This window comes from Callorhinus ursinus, unplaced genomic scaffold (assembly GCF_003265705.2).
Source record: "Callorhinus ursinus isolate GAN/ISIS: 27379988/994484 unplaced genomic scaffold, GSC_fseal_2.0 scaffold43, whole genome shotgun sequence".
NCBI lineage: Eukaryota > Metazoa > Chordata > Mammalia > Carnivora > Otariidae > Callorhinus > Callorhinus ursinus.
The window spans coordinates 6,714,927-6,734,838 of record NW_027397105.1 but is presented as its reverse complement, the minus strand read 5'-3'; the positions used below and the strand labels follow the sequence as shown (position 1 = coordinate 6,734,838).

General features: G+C 42.9%; 1 protein-coding gene across 5 annotated transcripts in view; it reads right to left on the bottom strand.

Annotated features, from left to right (window-relative positions):
* Window positions 1-19,912, bottom strand: part of MYOCD (myocardin) — a 95,445-nt gene that overhangs the window by 62,567 nt on the left and 12,966 nt on the right. For 3 of the 5 annotated variants that reach the window (XM_073881738.1, XM_073881739.1, XM_025864423.2), the window contains exon 1: window positions 10,033-10,796. The exons of 1 other annotated variant lie outside the window; for it this stretch is intronic. The gene's annotated coding sequence lies outside the window, so the exon portion shown is untranslated. Of the gene's footprint in view, window positions 1-3,467; window positions 3,601-10,032; window positions 10,797-19,912 lie in introns of those variants that run through there. One more of the 5 variants, XM_073881741.1, reaches the window with a different exon arrangement.

Below are 19,912 nucleotides of genomic sequence, written 5' to 3'. Positions count from 1 at the left end.
TTGTCCCCTTAAAAAAAAAAACAAAACAACTTCAGACCCAGATGGCTTCACTGGTAATTTCAATCAAAATATTGTGATTGCAATGAGTTGTTTTCTAAGTTCTCCATCAAATAACCTCCATCTCCTACATGTTACTTCAACAGTAAATAAGGATCCTCAATGATTTTGTATTTCAATACCATAGATCTTAGTGCAACAGATGGAAAAAGTTTAAAGAGATACCCTACTGTTAGAATCAGCCAGTCTGAAGGCTGTTTCAGTGCTCTAGACATTAAGCTATTTTGACCGAGACTGACCTGGATAAAGGCAGTAGAAATGGAAACGAGAGAGAAAAAATGAAAAACATTTTGAACAAAAAGAACTGGAAGAATCTAGTGATAAAAAGGAGGAGAGAAATATGTACTACTATTAAAGGGGCTTGTTGGGATCTTCAGCTATGCTGTAGGAAATTTAAGAACTCCCTGATGTTATCTGTAACTATGTACCTATACCATGTACTTATGTACTTTTTCTTGGGAGTGGGTCCATAGCACTTGCCAGATTCCCAAAGGGGGCCAAGGCCTCCAAAATTTAAGTCCTGCTAATCCAGAAATGTGAAAATCCAGGGTTTTGAGAGCATGCATTAGAGTTAAGTTAAGTTAAATGATGCTGACAAAGAAGCCTGGGGAAAATGATTAGTTTAATTTTAAACAGTCTGAATTTGAGGAGTCCCAGTAAATTATAAACAATGTTTCTGATATGCAACTTGAAAAAGAGGGCTGGAGCAAGGCTCAGGGGTCAGGGCTGATTTGGATACTGTCTCCAAAGAAGTGGCCATGAAAACTTGTATCAGAATTCCTAAAAAAGAGGGGTATGTTATCTGAGGAAAGGAAAGAAAAAATGAAAATAGGAATAAAAATGACATTACCAATCAAGAAAGAATAACATTAAAAGGAGCTGGTGAAGGGCATAATTAGTTTAGGGCATAATTAGTTTTGGGTATGGAATGTGGAGAAATCATTGCGCCATGTGACATCGCTCATTTCTCTACTCATCCTTTTTTAGTTAATCATTTGCAGATTTTCCCGTTAAAAAGATCAAAGGCATTGTTCATCACATTCCTTCAACCTTTCAATAAGCATCTGATGGCACACTATGTGAGAGACATTGCTCGTTATTGGCATAACTGGTGATTAGGACAGGTGGTCATCACTCTCAAAGCTGTAACTTCCTAGCTGGTGAGATAAACACAATTTTTCCTGAACACACAGTGTTTTTACTCCTTTTTGGTTTTTTCCTACTTTATTTTGCCTTCTCAAAGTACCATCCTTCTTTTGGAATAATTTTTTTTCCCTAAAGAAGAAGCTGGTCTTTGAGGTTTGTTAATTCCCTGAAACTATATGTGATGTGCGTGTCTCTGCCTATTTTTGTGGATTGGCCTGTGACTTCTTTCAAATTTTAGGAAGTGTCTGGGACATCCAGAAGTTAAGCACCATCAATTCTGATCTAGACTAGATCATCTCACATCTTTTCTAGCAGGCTCTCTCCTTACAGTGCACCTGACACATATTATCAAACTAATTTCCCTGAAACTCTATTTTCTTATGATTACATGGTGCGGTATCCTCCAGTGGCTCCTGATTCTGGCATTTGAGATGTTCTCCACAAGCACTATTCCCCACACAAACTCTCTCCTCCAGTTTAGTCTGTTTCCACCTGAGCCCAACACCTACCAAATGTGTTTACACACCTTGCCTTTGATTATGATATCCTCACAGGTGGAATCTCGTGTATGGTTTGAGGCTAGGCTATAATTTTAATTTATCCCAAAGAGTTGGCAAACTATATATATCTGAAATTTATTAAAGAATTTTTCTTTGTCCACTGATTTGTAATGTCACCTTTGTCATTTACTAAAGTGCTGATATCAGCTCTGATCTGTTTCTAGGTGCTAAATTCTAATTTATACTAACTTATACTTTCTACCTTTTTTCTTTTTTTAGCAGCAAAAGTAGTACATGGTTCCTGAGTCCTAGAAATAACAGACATGAGAGCTTTAAAAATCTATACCTGTCCTGGAAAAGACAAAGGGGATTCCTCAGTGGACTGAAACTGTAAGTAATCTTTGGGAGAAAACAGAATATGGGATTGGATTGGGAAAGTACACTGTAAGATATATGCAAGTGAGTGATAGAAAGCCTTGCTAAGCATCCTCCTTGCCCAGGAGCACAAGGGGGTAAAAAGCTCCCTCTCACAGGGCTGTTAGATGGGGTGCCTAAGGAATAGGTCAGTCTCTACCATGTCCTGTACCCCTCCCCACAATGGACTAGGCACTGGTTATGGGATGGGACTCTGAGTCTCCAGGTAGAAGCAGCAAATATGGCATCTGGGGAGATACTGGAGTGGACTCTGGATTGTTGGCAATACCCAAGAGGGTCAATAACCCTTTGTTCCCTGAAACCAGCGACTGGTCATCCTGTGCCTCTCCCCCAGTCCCTCCAATCAGATCAAAGCACATGTGTCAGCAATGTATCTTTTTGCACCCAGGCTGTGCTCACTCGTGCATCAGACAGTCTAACAACTTCCCAAAAAGGGCACAAGGTGAAGGTATGATTGAGAATCTCCTAACCTGGGAAGAATGTCAGCATCACAAAAGTAAGACTCTAAATGTACAACAAAAGAACCCATAGTTAAGGTGACATCACGAACAAATGAAAAGAGACCTTTTTCAGAGATAGACAAGAGAATTTTCATTAATTAAACATAAAAGGGACACCTGGGTGGCTCAGATGGTTAAGCATCTGCCTTCGGCTTAGGTCATGATCTCCAGGTCCTAGGGTTGAGCCCCATGTTGGGCTCCCAGCTCAGTGGGGAGTCTGCTTCTCCCTCTCCCTCTGCCTCTCCCCCTGCTTGTGCTCTCTCTGTCTTTCTCTCTTTCTCAAATGAATAAATAAAATCTTTAAAACAAAACAAAACAAAACAAACTGGGGAAGGCGCAGGAAAAAATAATCATCACCTCACACCCATTAGGATGGTTACAATTAAAAAAAAAAAAGAAAAGTACAAGAGTTGGCAAGGCTGTGGAGAAACTGGAACCCTTGTGCGCTGTTGGTAGCAATATAAAATGGTGCAACCCCTATGGAAAACAATACGGTGGCTCCTCAAAAAATTCAAAATAGAATACCATATGATCCAGCAATCCTGCTTCTGAGTACATACCCCAAAAAAGTAAAAGCAGAAACCTGAAGAGATGCTGTACACTCATGTTCATAGCAGCATTATTCACAATAACCAAGGGAGGGAAGTGACCCAAGTGTCCATCAACAGATGAATGGACAAACAACATGCTGTATACACATACACTAGATTATTAGTCAGCCTTCAAAAGGAAGGACATTCTGGCACCTGCTACAGAATGGATGAAACTTGAGGACATTATGCTGAGTGAAACAAGCCAGTCACCCAAAGACAAATACTGTGTGAAGTACCTAGAGTTGTCAAATCCACAAAGGCAGAAAACAGAATGGTGATTTCCAGGTGACCGGCCGGGGGGAGGAAGACACTGGAAATTACTGTGTAATAGGGATGGAGTTTCAGTCTTGCACGATAAAGAGAGTTCGGGTTCTGGGCGTGTCAAATTTGAAAGCTTGTGCTCTGTAAGACAAATAGCTCTCCTGAAAGGTTGTACTGATTTTCTTCTCACTAGTGAAGGGTGGCAGGTTGCCCATGGCCTGCTGACTGGCCACTCTTATCATGCTGTAATCCTGCTCTCCACCGAAGCTGGAGGCCTGGCTGCTAGGTCAGTGCTCCAGGCCTACAGAAAACGGCCAGAGGGCCAATGCCAGGAGGATCCTGGCAGTGGATCTAACTCGTCCCTGGGTGGCTTCTTCTCCAAGTTTGGCAGAGCTCTGATGCTGGAGGTGGTAACTAAATGACCCTTTGGGCAGAAACCTTGCACTTGGTGAAGCAGGCTTTCCCTGTGGGCACAGCTGCCCTCGGTCAGCACTGGCCTCCTTCCTGGACTGCCTCTGTGTGCTTCCCTGGGCAGTCCCTCCCTCCCTGCTTTCAAGCTGGCTGGAGCCTTTTGTGTCCCCAGAGCTCTTGGCAAACCTCCATTGATCCACCGTAGCTAAAAATACTCTAAGCAGAGGGTTGATTTATTGGCCCAAGGCTCCCCCACCCCCGACTCCCACTTCTAACCACCTATAAGTGACATCAAGTCCCCTCTTCACTTCCTTGGAGGCCATATGGTTATCTTTGACAGGTGAAGGGAAGGAAGTTCTTGGTGTCTTTGTCACCCCAGTATGTTCTCTTATGGTTCAGGCTTTTGGGTGTCAACCTTTTGTAGCTTTCACAACCAATTTTTTTTTTTTTTTTGCATTCTTTTGGCCCTTGTCAGAATTGGGAGTCATATGTTTGCACTCAAGTTGCTTCTTTCCTGAGAAGTCCTGGGCTCTCAATTCTGATTTCCTCATCTGTCTGGCTATTCTTGTCCCCAAGACTACACTATTTAAGTTATTGTAGACTTACGGTAGGCTTTCAGGTCTGATACAAAGAAATCTTCTATTATCCTTTCTAAATAAATATTTTGTGACTACCCTAACCTGCTCCTCCCCCAACCAAATAAACTTCAGGACCAGAGTAGCAAGTTCCACCACCACCCTAAGCACCTACCTTCCCAAAAGAAGAATAAGTTCCTTTACTATTTTGTAAAGTGTGAACACCATCCAGTTAGAGCAACAGCCCCCTGTCTGAAGATGATTAAAAAATACATAGAAACTTCTGGATCAAGTATAGCACAGGACCAGGAATAGCTGCCTATGTGCAGCTGGGACTGGGCACCCAATTCAAGAATGGGAGCTACAATATCTTTACACACCATCAGATTGCAACCAGAACATGTCACTCACCTATGCCCAGGAGAGGAAGCATGATGGAGCAAGGGAGCTGGGAACAGAAAACAGAGACCTAATTTTGACTCCACCATGCCGTGTGACCTTAGACAAGTCACTGTGTCTACGAGTCTTAGCCTTCTCATCTGTATATAGCAATATTCCTATCACTAATAAATCGTAAGAACCAATCGCACAGGGTTGTTGGGATGGCAGTAATGAGTTAACCACTTTCTAAACTATACAAAATGCCTTTCTGTGTTAAATTGATGATGGCAGCTTCAGGTGAAAGCCCACCTGTTTGGTTCTGGTTACAGAATCTTGAGGAGAAAGGGGAACTGTTTGCAGTGGGAATAATAACGTATAACTTTAAAAAGTCATGCTGTCTAAATGCTGGCCAGGCCAGGGATCCAGGTGGTGCAAATCGGGAAGGAGAAAATCTGGAGGAATCTTTTACAGAGTGCCCTGAGGATACAGGGATGCCGCCATTCATTGAGCGAGGTGGGAATGGCAGGAGTGAACAGAAGAATGGAAAGAGGAGTGAACAAAAGAAACGGAGTCATTAACTCCTCACAGATCAGTTCTGGCATTGAAGGAACTGTAAAGGGCCAGGGTCTGGAACAGAAGCTTTTATAGAAATCATCTCATTGAAACCTCCTGCTAATCCTAAAGGACTATAGGGCGCCTGGGTGGCTCAGTCATTAAGCGTCTGCCTTCGGCTCAGGTCATGATCCCAGGGTCCTGGGATCAAGTCCCGCATCGGGCTCCCTGCTTGGCGGGAGGCCTGCTTCTCCCTCTCCCACTCCCCCTGCTTGTATTCCTTCTCTTGCTATGTCTCTCTCTGTCAAATAAATAAACAAAAAATCTTAAAAAAAAATCCTGTAGGACTATAAATTATCATCTCATGTTGCAGCTTATAAGGCCCAGAGGACACCAATAACTCCTTGAAAGCCATAAAGTTATGAAGTAAGGGAAGCACATTTCACACCCATGACTTTGGACTCATGGGTACAAATTCCAAATAGACCCATGTTCTACCTTATGTTTTAATGTCTTTCCCCCATTTTGGGGGGGTTCCTTTCAAATGAAGAAGGAGGAGCCACTGTAACATGAAGCATACACCTCTCATTACCTGCCACCTAGGTAACTCAACATAAGGGACCCTCAGCTCAACAGCACTGCCCGAAGTATTTCCATAGTGACAGTCATGTAGGGCACCACTGTCTCTCTGGAGCCAACAGGCAGCTGGGTGACTATCCTACCCAATGCAGGTGATGGGCCCAGCTGGGTCTCTGATTAGGATGAGACTCCTGAATGATCCCAAGCTCTGACGGCATCACACAGAGTTGTTGCCATGGTTTTGGTGAGAAGTATTGCTTTTCTGAGGATTGCAAAACACTTCATGTTCCAACCCCATGCTTGTTCCCTCCTGACAGAGTGGAAAATGTGTCTCCTTGGCTGAAATGTTCCTCTTGAGTCCAGCCCAAAGATGACATTTTTAGGAAAGTTTGAGAAGAATCCTGTGGCTGTTACTGAGTCACGATAGAGTGGAAATGGATCTTTTCTATTTAAAGAGTTTTGTGCTACTGTTTGAAAATGTCATATTGCTAGGGAACGGTGGAAATAGAAAACTTTCCATTTGCCATCAACAAAGAAAGATCATTACTGAATGAGAAACAATGGAGTGGAGGAGAAGTTTTCTTACCTGCCTGACTGAAGGAATAGGTTGCTGGGAGTTGAATTTAAGAACATGCGTCTAAATAAGCTTGGTGTTCTAGAAAGGGATCATTCATCTGAAATCCAGAACATTCAATTCTAGACCCCATTCTGCTACTACAGTTGTTACTTTATACAGGTCCCAGAATCTCTCTGGATCTCAGTGTCAATATAAATCAAAAGAAGAGATTAGATTGATCCCAATTTTCCCAATTTCCCTGATATTAAGGGTCACCTACAGACTAAAAAAAACCCAAACACTTCTTTGGTCCCTTTCCTGAAGATTAGAGTTCAGCAGGTCTGGGATGTATTGGAAACGTATTTTAACAAACCTTCCAGGAAATTCTGAGGAAAAGGTAGGTTTGAGAAATAGAAATAAGCAAATACAACATGCAAAACATGAGACCATGTTTTTATACTATTTTGTACCTTGCTTTTTCACTGGCAATATATGGTTACTTTTTGTGTGGGTGTGTATGTATAGGCTCTCATTTTTAATGGCTACATAGTATTTTACCATGTTTCAATATCTATTTAATCCCCTTTTATTGTACATTGCATGTTCTTTTCTCCAGAAATGATAGATTATTTTGAATTCCTACTAGGACTATTAGAGGGCCCCCATTTCTCTACACCCCTGTGAAAGAAAACTCCAAAGTGCTGTGAGCATTGCTAAGAGAGTCTTTCAGAACAGGGCAGGAGGCATTGAGGGAAGAGGCCTGTGCACATCTCCTGTCTCAATTTTTGGAACACTGTGGACTTTTGACTTTTGTCAGTTGCACCTCCGCTACCTCCTGGAACACATCCTTCTACTTTGGACAGGAACAGAGATAATATAGCATCTGGTCGCTGAGTAGCCAATCATGCCGTAGTCAGTTTAACTCTGTCAGCACCAATCATAATTCCTTCAAAACAAGTTATGTAACCTTGTGGTTTTTGCCTTTAGAAGCCTACTCCCCGCTCACGATTTGGAACACACTTTTGAGTTTGGTTCTTTGCAATCTCTAAGATCCCAAATTAGCCTCTTCTTCTTGGTCAACACCCTTATTAACAATGGATGACATTATTAAAGAAGAAAAAAAGCTTTGCTAATTTGATAAGTAATAATGGTATCCCATCACATTTCTTAATTAGCCAAACATGTTTTCATAGATTTGTTGACTATTCATTTCTTTTGTTATGTGAATTGCCTGGTAACATTCTTTGCAAATGTTTCCATTTTTTTTCCTTATAGATTTGGGAGAGCTATTTATATTTGAAGCACATTAAATATAGTCCTCTATGTTGTAAATTTCCCCTGGTTTTAGTTTGCCATTCAATCTTGTTTGTGATGATTTTGGTATTTAACATTTCTATAGCAATCCTTTTTAAAAAACTTATGCATTCTATCTTTGGTACATACTTAGATCTCCATATCCAGATTATATATTCACTTAAATGTTCTTACATTTTTCTGGTTTTGGTTTTGCAATTGACTTTGCAATGCATCACATTTTAGTACATAGTATTAGAAAAGACTCTAATTACTTTTTCAAATTGTTAACTAGTTATTATAACATAATTTCTATATCAAATGGATTTTCGATACTGTGTTTGTCATATAATACAGACTTACATAACCTTGAATCTACTCCTTTTTACTCATTCCTTGCATTCTGACCTCAATATTTTTGTCTGTTTGGTGGCAGGCTGGGTTTATCTGACTTATTAAATATCCACTTTATAGGGTGTAGGAGTCTGATTTGGGATACTTGGAATCCCCTAGTCTAGATGTCTGAAACCAAGCCTTCAGAATGCAAGGTTTTAAGAGACCAAAAAGTCGAAAGCAGCTTCTACCCACATCAGCAACAGAGGCAACATATCACATTAAGACAGGAGCGCCAGGTATTCCTATGAACGTTTAACATACAACAGGTAGGGCAAGTTTAATCCAATGAAATTGGAGTACGAATCAATCCTGAATGTACCGAGGGTGTTCTGGACAAAGAGAAGCAGATGAAAGAAGAGAAAACAAGCTGGGAAGAAAAAAGGGGGAGGAAAAAAGAAATGATGGTAGGAAAACAGGTTTATTTACTTTTTTTTTTTTACTGTGAGAGTATCTGTCTGTATAAATATCTATTCCAGTGAAGACTTTTAATTCATGTGTATTTAATAGAAAATGAGAGAGGTGTTAAATCATGCCACAACCAGGTTCTGCCCCAAGAGGGAAATAAGAGGCCGAGTATCTTGGCAGAAGCTCTGGATTTATAAAGCTATGCTTTTGGCCATTTCACGGGCTATGTGTCTCCCAAGGCTCAATATGGAGGGGATTCTAAGGAAGGCGGGGGGAGAGGAGGAAGGGAGAAAGAGGGAAGTAAAAAAAAAAAAAAAGCAAAGAAATGAAACCGATTTTCATATGAAAGTTGTGTTGTAAGAATGTCAGAATGAATCTATTTGCTGAACTGTTTAGACAATTTAGAAGCAGAAAACTGGGGACCAGAATGATCGAGCTACGTTTCTTCCTCTAATAAACAGGGTTACTACCCACCCAGGCTTCAGTTTAGGCTGTGTTGTGGGCCAAACTGGCAAGGTCCGCTGAAATCTGGAAATCTCTCCCACTTCCACTCAAGGTGGAAAACAGCTGCTTTCTCCTCCATTGGGTGGAAGAAACTTTTCAGTGCTTCTGGTAACATTACTGTCCCTAAATAACAACACTAGGTATCTTGTTGTTTCTCAATTCTTTGGCAATTGTTGCTTCTTATTTATATTATCTTCCATCTAGAATACTCCATGAGCCCAAGTAATTGTTATCATCCAAAGAACCACAAAGGCGTTGGTGGGACCTGTGAGTTAAACCTTGGATTTGGTCCATCTCAAGAAATCACCATTGGTCCAATCATCATTGGATTTGGTCCATATCAAGAAATCACCATTGGTCCAATCATCATTGGATTTGGTCCATCTCAAGAAATCATCATTTGTCCAATCATCACTGGATTTGGTCCATCTCAAGAAATCATCATTGCTAAGAACATCATCCTTACTTGTTACTTCTCCCATCCTGCTGTGGATATGCTGCCTTCTTAAGACCATCATGTTATTCATATTTGAATACACGCCTTCCTCTCAACTGTTTGTTTGTTCCTACCTTATCCTCCATTTTTTGTTAAGCCATTTCCCCTTGGCCTCGCTTGGCCTTTGGTCTCCATGCAGTCCACTTGCTACCCCCTTTGTAAGCCTCTAAGCGCCGTCATATTTTGTAAAGGAACAACAGAAGGCGTGGTCTAACAAGATTCTTTTTCTGAATCCTAAATTAATTTGTACTTAAACTTTATCAAAGTCATAAAATAACTTCTGTTTATTCTATAGTTAGCAAGTCAACTGTCTTAAGGAGGGGCGAAATAATTCAAAAATTACCCCCAAAATGGTGCATGCTAAATAAAAGACATGTACTCACTGTACTAACCATATATTCACTGTCCACAGAATCATCGTCCTCTCTTTCTTCCAATGGGCCACGGTTTCCAGTCCGTTTAGAAATGGCTCTACCTTGACTATGCAGGAAGGTGAAAAGAAGCCTCCCAATTTTGCTGAATGAACTTAAGGACTTCTTCCAACACTACTTCAAAGTATTTAACACAAAGGAATCCACCTCTTTGGGTCCCAGCCTCCTTACCCAGGAAGGGAATGACGGACTAAATGAGAATTAGGTGCTCTCAAACTTAAAACAAAAAAACAAACAAAAAAAAACCCCCCACCAGAAACCTTTTTTAAACTGAAATCTTACATGGAAGGAAAAAGAAAATAGCACAAGGGCAAATGATAAAAACAGAACCTCTCATGAAATGTCAGAGCTCCGTGGAGCAGAGTTTGAAAAACCATTGGATTGGATCATCCCTAAATCCCTTCCAAATTAAATGTTATTTTTATGATTTCCACCTAAAAAAGTCTCAAGCCTCTTCAGAGATATTGCTTAGGAATAGATGGGAGTGATTCTATTCAGGAGGAGGGCGTGAGGGGTGGATTACAGTGCCTCTGCACTAAGAGAAACCTGTGCCCCCAAACCATCTTGGTCCTTTGAACATTCCCTGCAGGATGGTAAAAGCTTGAGAGCACAGGGAAGTTCCTGATTCCAGCCGAGGACCAAGCCCAGATCCCTTAGCAACAGAGCGAAGTCTCCTTGTACATCAGAAGATGGTGGTGGGCCCTCATGGCTCTGCGGCACCTTCTTACAATGGACTCCTGGTTACTATTAGAATCTTCTGGACCATGCCTAGCAACCAGCACCCCTTGGTAACTAAGGAGCAATCATTCCATCAGATCCCACAATTGCCACTTGTCTCATAGCTCTATACTTTTTCCATGCTCTGCATATATGACATGCCCTATGTCTAAATGTAAATTCTTTAAATAAGGATATCAGAGGACAGATGCTGAAATCCAGAAATTCACAGAAAACCAAAATGAACTGTATTTTATTTTATTAAGATTTTATTTATTTATTTGAGAGAGAGAATGAGAGCCAGAGAGCACGAGAGGGAAGAGAGTCAGAGGGAGAAGCAGATTCCCTGCTGAGCAGGGAGCCCGATGTGGGACTCGATCCCGGGACTCCAGGATCATGACCTGAGCCGAAGGCAGTCACTTAACCAACTGAGCCACCCAGGCGCCCGAACTGTATTTTAAAAATAACCTGCATCCGTATTCAACTTCTGCTTTGCATACAAAATACCTAGGGGTAGTGATTAGAAGGTCACCCAACGTTCTGTCTGCTGTAATAAATCAGTGTGATGTCCCCTCCAAGTCTCACAAGAGTTCAGGGGGCCAGGCCCCATTCCTCCCACTACACAACTACGTGACCTCAGTCAAGACACTTCACCTCCAAGCTTTAGTTTCTTCCCTCATAAAGCAAGAAAGATGAGCTGATGATCACAGAGGCTCCTTGGGGTGCTCACATTTCATAACCCTTGGCTTCATTTTTGACCAGGGTCTTTGTATGTCTCCAAGCTCAGACCTCTGAGTTTTTTCCTAGACCCTAGAGTTTCCCCCAGGAGCTCACAATATTTCTGGTAATAGTTCTTAGCATTATGTCTGAAGTGCAGGGAAGGACTGGCAAGACCACAAGGCAGGACAGGTTCTAAGAAGTCAGAAATGCAGGGTCCCCATGTGACCCTGTGGTCAGAAATGTGAAATCGAATAGCTAGACAAATCTTCAGGATCTCCAGGCCAGCCTGGTGATGATGCACGCATGCAACTGTCCACCGATTCGTTTGCTCCAAAAGTATTTAACAGTTCCTTGCTATTTGCGGAAGCATCCGTAGACCCGGAAGATGAGACACAGTAATTTTAAGAATGAATAATCTAGTGGGGAAAGAGAAGACACATACACACTTGAGTTAGATAATAAAGCCTTGGAGCCACAGGTGATTACGAAGTGTTTGGATTTCATCCTGTGCAAGGTGGTGGTATGGACATGCTTTGGGCAACAGAGCAATATGGTAACATTGAGATTTCAGGATGACTAATTTTGTGCTAACACGGGAGACAGGACTGGTTTGAAGACTCTTCATGATCCATGGTAAGGCAAGAAAGTCCACTTGCATGTAGTGGGAATCGAGAAGAGAGGGAAGATTTGAGAAACAAGTGAATTACAAAGAAGAATTACTCTGTCTTGGTAATTAAGGAAAGGTGGAGAGAAAAGAGAGAAAGGAAGGAATCAGAGTATTAAAGTAGTGTTACTATGGTTATTGGTAGCCAGATAGGTAGGGCTACCAGGAGTCTTTGGGGGTAAAGCTTTCATCTGTGAACTTGTCAGTCAGGTGGACACCCTAACATCATTCATTCATGCACTTCATTCATTCAATATTTATTGATCCCCTAACACTATGTCCAGGCACTGTGTTAGACACTCAAGATCCAGCCGCAAATAAAGCTGTCACGACCTCTGCTTATATGAATTTTGCAGTCTAGGGAAAGGGAAGGAGGTAAAGGTTAAGCAAATCATTACAACTGTGGGCATGCCATGAGAGGGAAGCTCTATATTGTTTGGGAATCAGAGGAGGCTTTCCTGGCTCTTTCTCCCGAGAAACCCAAACAAATCAATAAATGAAGTTGTTAAACCCTGAATTTGTTTTGTGTGTGTGTGTGTGGGGGGGGGGGTAATTTTCATTTCCTGAAGACTAGGCATGTCTCATGAGAGAGGGAGATATGCACAGTAAAGTAACTGGCTGAGGGAGGAATAAAAGAACAATCCAGAAGCCAATGATACCTTCCCCTTTCATTTTCTTCCAAATGGTTTTCCACTGGAAAGCATGAATAATCTCGTGGGGAAAGAGAAGACACACACACATTTCCACAAGAAATGCCTTTCCAAAATCTGCTATGGAAGTGGTTCTCATGCAGCTAAGATGTTCCCACTGGGCTGCCTCTCTCATTGATCACAGCTTTGGTTCCGAGGATGGTCATCGACCCAGCCGCATCGGGCTTGTCCCTGGGAATTTTGGAAACTGGACTGAGAGAGAGCAAACTCAGGAGCTTTTGGGGGGTGGCCATGGTCATCCGTGTGAACTGGGAAAATGGTGGAGCTGACTGACGGAGAGAGAAGAATGCAGTGTGGACAGGAGCCAGGGACAGTGGCCTGCAGGTGCTCCTGTCCCCAGTTCCAGCTGACTTTCCTCCAAGTCTCAACCTCGTCCCTATGGCTGAGTTCCACGAGATGCCCTATATCTTTTTTTTTTTTTGCCAACAAAGAGGCTTCCTATTGATGAGTGTTGAGGAAGAGCATCCAGGGATGGTGGATGCTATTGGTACGACCAAGGAAAACTCTTGAGATCTGTTTTTAAATTGTGTTTAAACTCCTAGGGGTGTGGACTAGGAGCTCGTAAGGTGGCTATGATATGCACACCCCAGAGCAGGACTTTGGCAGGCCCGGAACCTGGCTGACACACATCACTGCAAGCATCCTGGGTGGCTGTGTTTACGGTGGGTCCCCTCTGTACTGTGTCACCTAAAGACCACAAGCCCTGGACACAATAAAACAGCTGGAAGATTCTTCCCTCAGAAAAGGCAGGAGTACACGTCCAGAACTTAGTCCTTGACTTTAGCCAGATTGACCTTTGGTACAACGCCCAACTCTGATATTTTTGTCTTCACAGACACTGTCAGGCAAAGGACATTGGCAAGCTGTTGGCCGTGGCTGGTCAAGCAAGACTACTCCTGGAGGTTCCAAGTCCCTACTAGGGCAGGAAGCCAGTGCTGGGGGATGCATAATAGATACCACTCTCCTTTTCTTGCCCAATGGGTGGCTCCCCCAACAAAATCCTTTCTTCCACCTGGCAGTATCCCACTCGGGGCCACAGCTACCCTTCACGTGAGCAGCCTGAGTCACTTATGGGGCTGACACATCCTTCCTTGGGGGTACACAGCCATCAGACTGCCCAAAAAAGACACAGGGCTGCTACTGATGTGTCCAGCCGGGAGAACGTGGCCGGATGTGCCAGGTTGCCTATGCTTTTCCTGCCCCGATCTTGGCCATGTTTCCCAAATAAGGCGGAGAGCCAGGACATATTTTTGTGTGTTCTGATGCCTTAGCACACTCTGCTCCTTGCCTTCTGACTCCAGGTACCAATAATAACTGTTCCCTGGCCAAACATGGCCCTGCATGCTGATGCATGGCCAAGGGGCCGCAGCGACCAAGAATGACTAAGGCCCAACAGTCTACCCATTTATTGATGGAAGCATCCAGAGAAGAGAGGGTAAAAATGATGACAGGGTTACTGATGTAGCCCTTTGTGGTCTGGGGATGTGGGGAGAAGGTGAGCCTGGGCTGGGGGGGTACTGGACCAGCCTCAGTAGCCCTCACGATGCACAGGCATGCATGCAAGAGCCTGGGAGCAGGCTCACTCTGTTCCTTCTTAATCCTAAGAGATGTTCTGACTCCAGTTCCCTTTAGGAGCCTGAGAGACATGCATTCAGACCAGCTTCGAGCCCCAGACATTCGGAGGGTAAAAACCAGGAGAATATTCAAACCCTCAAAGAGCCAAACTCAGCATTGCCACACAGTTATTTCAATGATGAAGCCTCATGGCTCGGTCCAAAGGAGTTTTAGAAAGACGTCTGTTCACACAAACACTGCGAAGCTATTCTTTCCCTAAGAGCCACACTCTGTTTGTCAAAACATTTGAAGAAGACTAATTCATGCCTCAAAAGGAATTTTCTGTCACTCACAAAGCTGCCAGGTTTGTGAGCTGAAGGCTTTGTGTGTTACAGTGGCTCAAGACACACCAGGGACGAGGAAGCCAGACCTCCAGTGGGAATGCCTTGGGATTTACCATGTCACGAAGGGGGCAGAAACACAGTTTGCACACTCTCCTGGAGGATGTTTGAGAACGTCGGGTGGCTCAAGCCAGCTCTGGCCAGTTTGGTGCCAGCAAGAAGCAGAACAGGGGAGCAACTGAACATATATGGGCTCTGAAGCCGGGGGTGCAAGAGTTCAAGTCCCACCTGTTCCATTTATGAGTCATGCAATCTTAAGAAATTTCCTGAAGGGTGCTTGCATTTCTTCCTCTGTGAGTTTGGGGGTAAGGACGGGGTAACTACCTCCCAACAAGGTTGTTGCAAGGGTTAAATTAGCACCTGCTACATGCTTAGAGTGGTGCCCAGCCAACAGTGAGCACCAGATAATTCTGGGGGTGCTCTATTGGGGCTGCAGCTGATCTCCCCCAACCCCCCCCCCGGTTTTGGGAGGACCAGGGAGCGGCAGGGCCACACTGTCCCCAGAGCTGCCCCATGAGGGTCGTCCCTGTTCAGCAGCAGGGAATTTTTCCCTCCATCACAAACAGGTCCCCGAGGCACAGAACAGAAACTTGGCAACTGACATAAACAATTTCAAACAATAATTTCAGAAGACAAATGGTTCCATTTGGGCATCCAGATTCCTCTCGGAGGCTTTCCCCACTTGTTTATGTATTCCATGGCGTGAAGCCACAAGTGAATTAAGCAGACAGCTTGCACACTCCCGGGACGGCAGGAGTGGCCTGTGGGAGAAACAACTTGCCATTTGACCTGCTTTCCTTGAAAGCTATTGCTGGGGGAGGTCCTTGAGAAAAGGGCCTCTGATTTACACCTCCCGGTGTCCACCCACTCACTGGGAGAGGTCCCCAGATCCGAGGCCTGGGGATCCAGGTTCAAGTCCTACCCTGCCATTTTTCTATGTGCGTGAATTGGAACAGGCGATCAACCCTTCCCGGACCTTGGCTTTCCATCTTTACAAGGAAGGTATTATCATTCCCACTTTAGGTACCCATAAGGAAGGTATCATGATACCCAAAGTACAGGGAATTGCAACGGTCCAACCAAGACTCCTTCAGCAGTGGTAATTACTACGGGGATACTAACAAGGTCAGTTATCCAGAGACTCCCTGGAGAACTGGTAACAAAGGGAAAGTAAGGCTTGGAGCAAAAGGCATGTTTTATGAGGGCAAGGAAAAGGAATTATCCCCCAGACGAAGAGGAACATTTTCATTCCACGTTGCTGGAGTCTCTCAATGTCTATTTTATTTCGAGATCCCGAGTGATGCCAGTGGCGTACTAGGCTAGCACTTAGAGCGTGCATGACTCTTCTGATTACAAAAGAAATGCATGTGCATTAGAGAAAACCTTGGGAAATGTACAAAAGTTCCAGGATGGAAAGCAAAATCCTTGGTAATGCACATGTTTAATGCTTATTGTGATACACCTGCCAATATCTGCCCTTCTTCCGATTCACATATATGCACACACACACATATATAAAATATCTATTCTACAATTTCCCAAGAATTGGGATTGTAGGATAGTCGAATATTGAAGCCTCTTTCTTGCCTTCTAGATAGCTTCCCACCTCATTAGGGATCCTTCGGGAGCACCATCTTTTATTTATTTATTTTTTTAAGATTTTTATTTATTTATTTGACAGAGAGAGACACAGCGAGAGAGGGAACACAAGCAGGGGGAGTGGGAGAGGGAGAAGCAGGCTTCTCATGGAGCAGGGAGCCCGATGCGGGGCTCGATCCCAGGACCCCGGGACCATGACCTGAGCCGAAGGCAGACGCTCAATGACTGAGCCACCCAGGCGCCCCGGAAGCACCATCTTAATGTGCATGCTCTATCCCATTGTGAGTGGATTCAAACATTCTCCTTTGGTTGAACATTTCAGGTTTCTCTTTCAATTTTTCTGCAGCAGACAGAACACCCCAAAGACTGAATCTTTGACCTTTCATATGATATATATAGTCTCTATATATGTATACAATAGACAGTACAAGACTATACCTTATACACTCACACTATTATATATATAAACTGCTACATATTAAGAGTGATATATATAAGTATATATATGAAGATATGCAAGTATATACATGTTATATACCCATATATATATATATACATATATATATATATGTATATATATATATATATACCTTATACCTTTCATTAATAAACTTGTACCAGTACCTCTCAAGTTTGGAAAAATAATAAATGTAGATACAGTACATTTTTTTTTAATGTTAGAAAGTAATCTCAGCCCTGCTGTTAGACACAAGATTTTGACGCAACCAGACATAACATGTAGAACATTTTCTGTGTCTGGGACATTCCATGGTGTCAGGCTCTAATCTATGTGTTAAGACCAGAACCTTCTGCAGAGGTTGGCATTCCACTGAGTCAGAGGTTCCTCTGCAAACCCTAGGCCTCATCCTCCTGTTTTTGACTCCCAGCCAATTGTGTGCTCTACTTGCCGAATCTTCCCCTCTCCTGATCTAAAACCCTTCCAATCCGAATCCAGTGCAGGTGGCTGTTCTGTGTGAAGAAAGCTGCAGGCAGGGGGAACATTTTGTTGAGAGAGCCACTGGTTTCAATGCCAGGCACCTGCCTATCTTAACACCATGCTTCTCCTTCCAGCACATTCCTCAGCGGGATCATGTGATGAGCTTGTTTCTGGGGGCCCAGAGACGAAAGTTCTGGTTCTAAATCTACGGGGTGACCTTGGACAAATGTCTCCTCATCTGTACAACCAGCTTTGTGATCTGCCAGAGTTGGTTTGAAAATAAAAGCATATGGATTGATAGGATTTTTTTTGGGGGGGGGAGAGTTAATGCACCATAAAATGTATTACAGTATATATAATGTAATATACACTTTTTATACAGTCTATGGTATATAAATCAGACTGTTCCACTAGCTCCATGAGCCTCAAATTTTGCTCCCTCTGGAGAGAGCTCTTCCTCTAGGTTTTATTTTTAGATGTTATGGTATTTTCAATTATAAGAGCATAGGATCTGGATTCTCAGTAGTGCCTGAAAAACAGCCATGAGCCGTTGCTAATCCTTACAGCCAGTGGTAACCTTGCAGGGTCCCAGGGCTCTCTTCAAAAAGCCCTAAAGACGTAATCTGGACAATAACCACCCCTGTCTGGAGTTGAAAATGACAAGAAAGACTTCCATAAGAATTTTCTTGAAAGACAGAGAATAAATGATAATACATATACAGAGCCCTTTATAGACTGCAGTGTAAATTCTATAATGATAATAACGATCTTCACTACTTTTTTTAAAAAAGATTTTTTTTATTTATTCATGAGAGACAGAGGAGGAGAAAGAGAGAGAGAGAAGCAGAGGGAGAAGCAGGCTCCCAAGGAGGAGGGAGCCCGATGCGGGACTGGATCCCAGGACCCTGGGATCATGACCTGAGCCGAAGGCAGACGCTTAACCATCTGAGCCACCCAGGCGCCCTGATCTTCACTGCTCTTAAACACAGCCAGAGGTAACAAAGAAATGAGAACAGTAGCACATCTGAAGAGAGAACCACAAGAAGATGGCAGGGGCTAATTTAGAAACAATGTGTTTTAGAATAACAGTTAAATGATTTAAAAGTATCATAAACTAACACACCCTAACATAGTTACACAAATGTTGATCTAACAATTAATATAGAGTTGATCTTCATCTGTGAATAAAACTGCTACAATTTATCACACACATGAGCACATCCCTGAACTATGTCAAACACTTCTCTGCTTTTTCACTAAAGCCTCACAGAATCCCCACGGGGAAGGCATCTTTGTTGCCACCTCTACCAAGACAGAAGTGGAGGTTTGAGAACTTAAAAGCACCGCTCAACTTCCTACAACCAGGAAGTGTAGAGCTAGGATTTGAACCCACAGCAGCCAGACTGTGGAGCCCATGCCACAGGACCAACATTTACAATTTCCAATGTTAAATAACATGAGGGGCCATGGGTTTTCAGTCATCACAGAGGAGCGAGGTTTTTAGTTTACAGGTTTTTCTTTTTCTTTTTTTTTTTTTTGAGATTTTTATTTATTTGAGAAAGAAAAAGAGAGAGCAAACATGAGGTGGGGGAGGAGAGAAACAGACTCCCCACTGATCAGGGAGAGCCCGACGTGGGGCTCGATTGCAGGACCCTGAGATCATGACCTGAGCTGGAGGCAGACGTTTAACCGACTGAGCCATCCAGATGCCCCTAGATTATAGTTTGAATGTGAGCATGCTTTAGGATTGGTGGGATTTTATTAAGAACTTAAACCTCCCAGGTGCTCAGCACCCCCCCGATCTAGTTCCTCAGATAAGGTCTCTCTAAACCTCACTACTCCTGGACTTAAATAAACAAACAATGCTCACTGTTAGTTGATTTATTGCCATCATTCCTGATTATTATAGCAGATCTAGGAGACACTGAATAATCAAAATAAAGAATATGGGAATATAAGAAAAATTAAACATTACTCCGAATCTTACCACTCAGATAATCACTTGGCGGATGGGTCTTTCTAGGCTTTTTTCTATGCATACACTTCAACGCTTTGGGTATGTTTGTGGTGTGTTTTGATTCCTAACTTGGGGAGCTTAAAATACTTCAACTTTTCAAAGCATATTCTTTCAAAACTGCCTATGGTCAAGAAATGAGTTTGATATTTTAAAATTATTGACATTTCAGTGTGTGTTGTGTTGGGGATGGGCACTAAATTTAAAATTGTCTTCTAATATTCTAGGGCATGTCAGAGGTTTAAAAATACATAGCCAGTTTAACTTTAGTGTTCATACCCTACAAATCCCAACTTGAGTTTTTGTCTATTTGATTAGGTTTATAGAAATGTGTTCTTTTCTACTACTGTGATGATGTTGTCAATTTCTCTTTAAACCTTGGGATATTTAAAAATTTCTCAGGGGCACCTGGGTGGCTCAGTTGGTTAAACATCATGATCTCAGGGTCCTGAGATTGAGCCCCAAGTTGGGCTCCCTGCTCAGGGGGGAGCCTGCTTCTCCCTCTCCCTCTCTGCTCCCCACCCC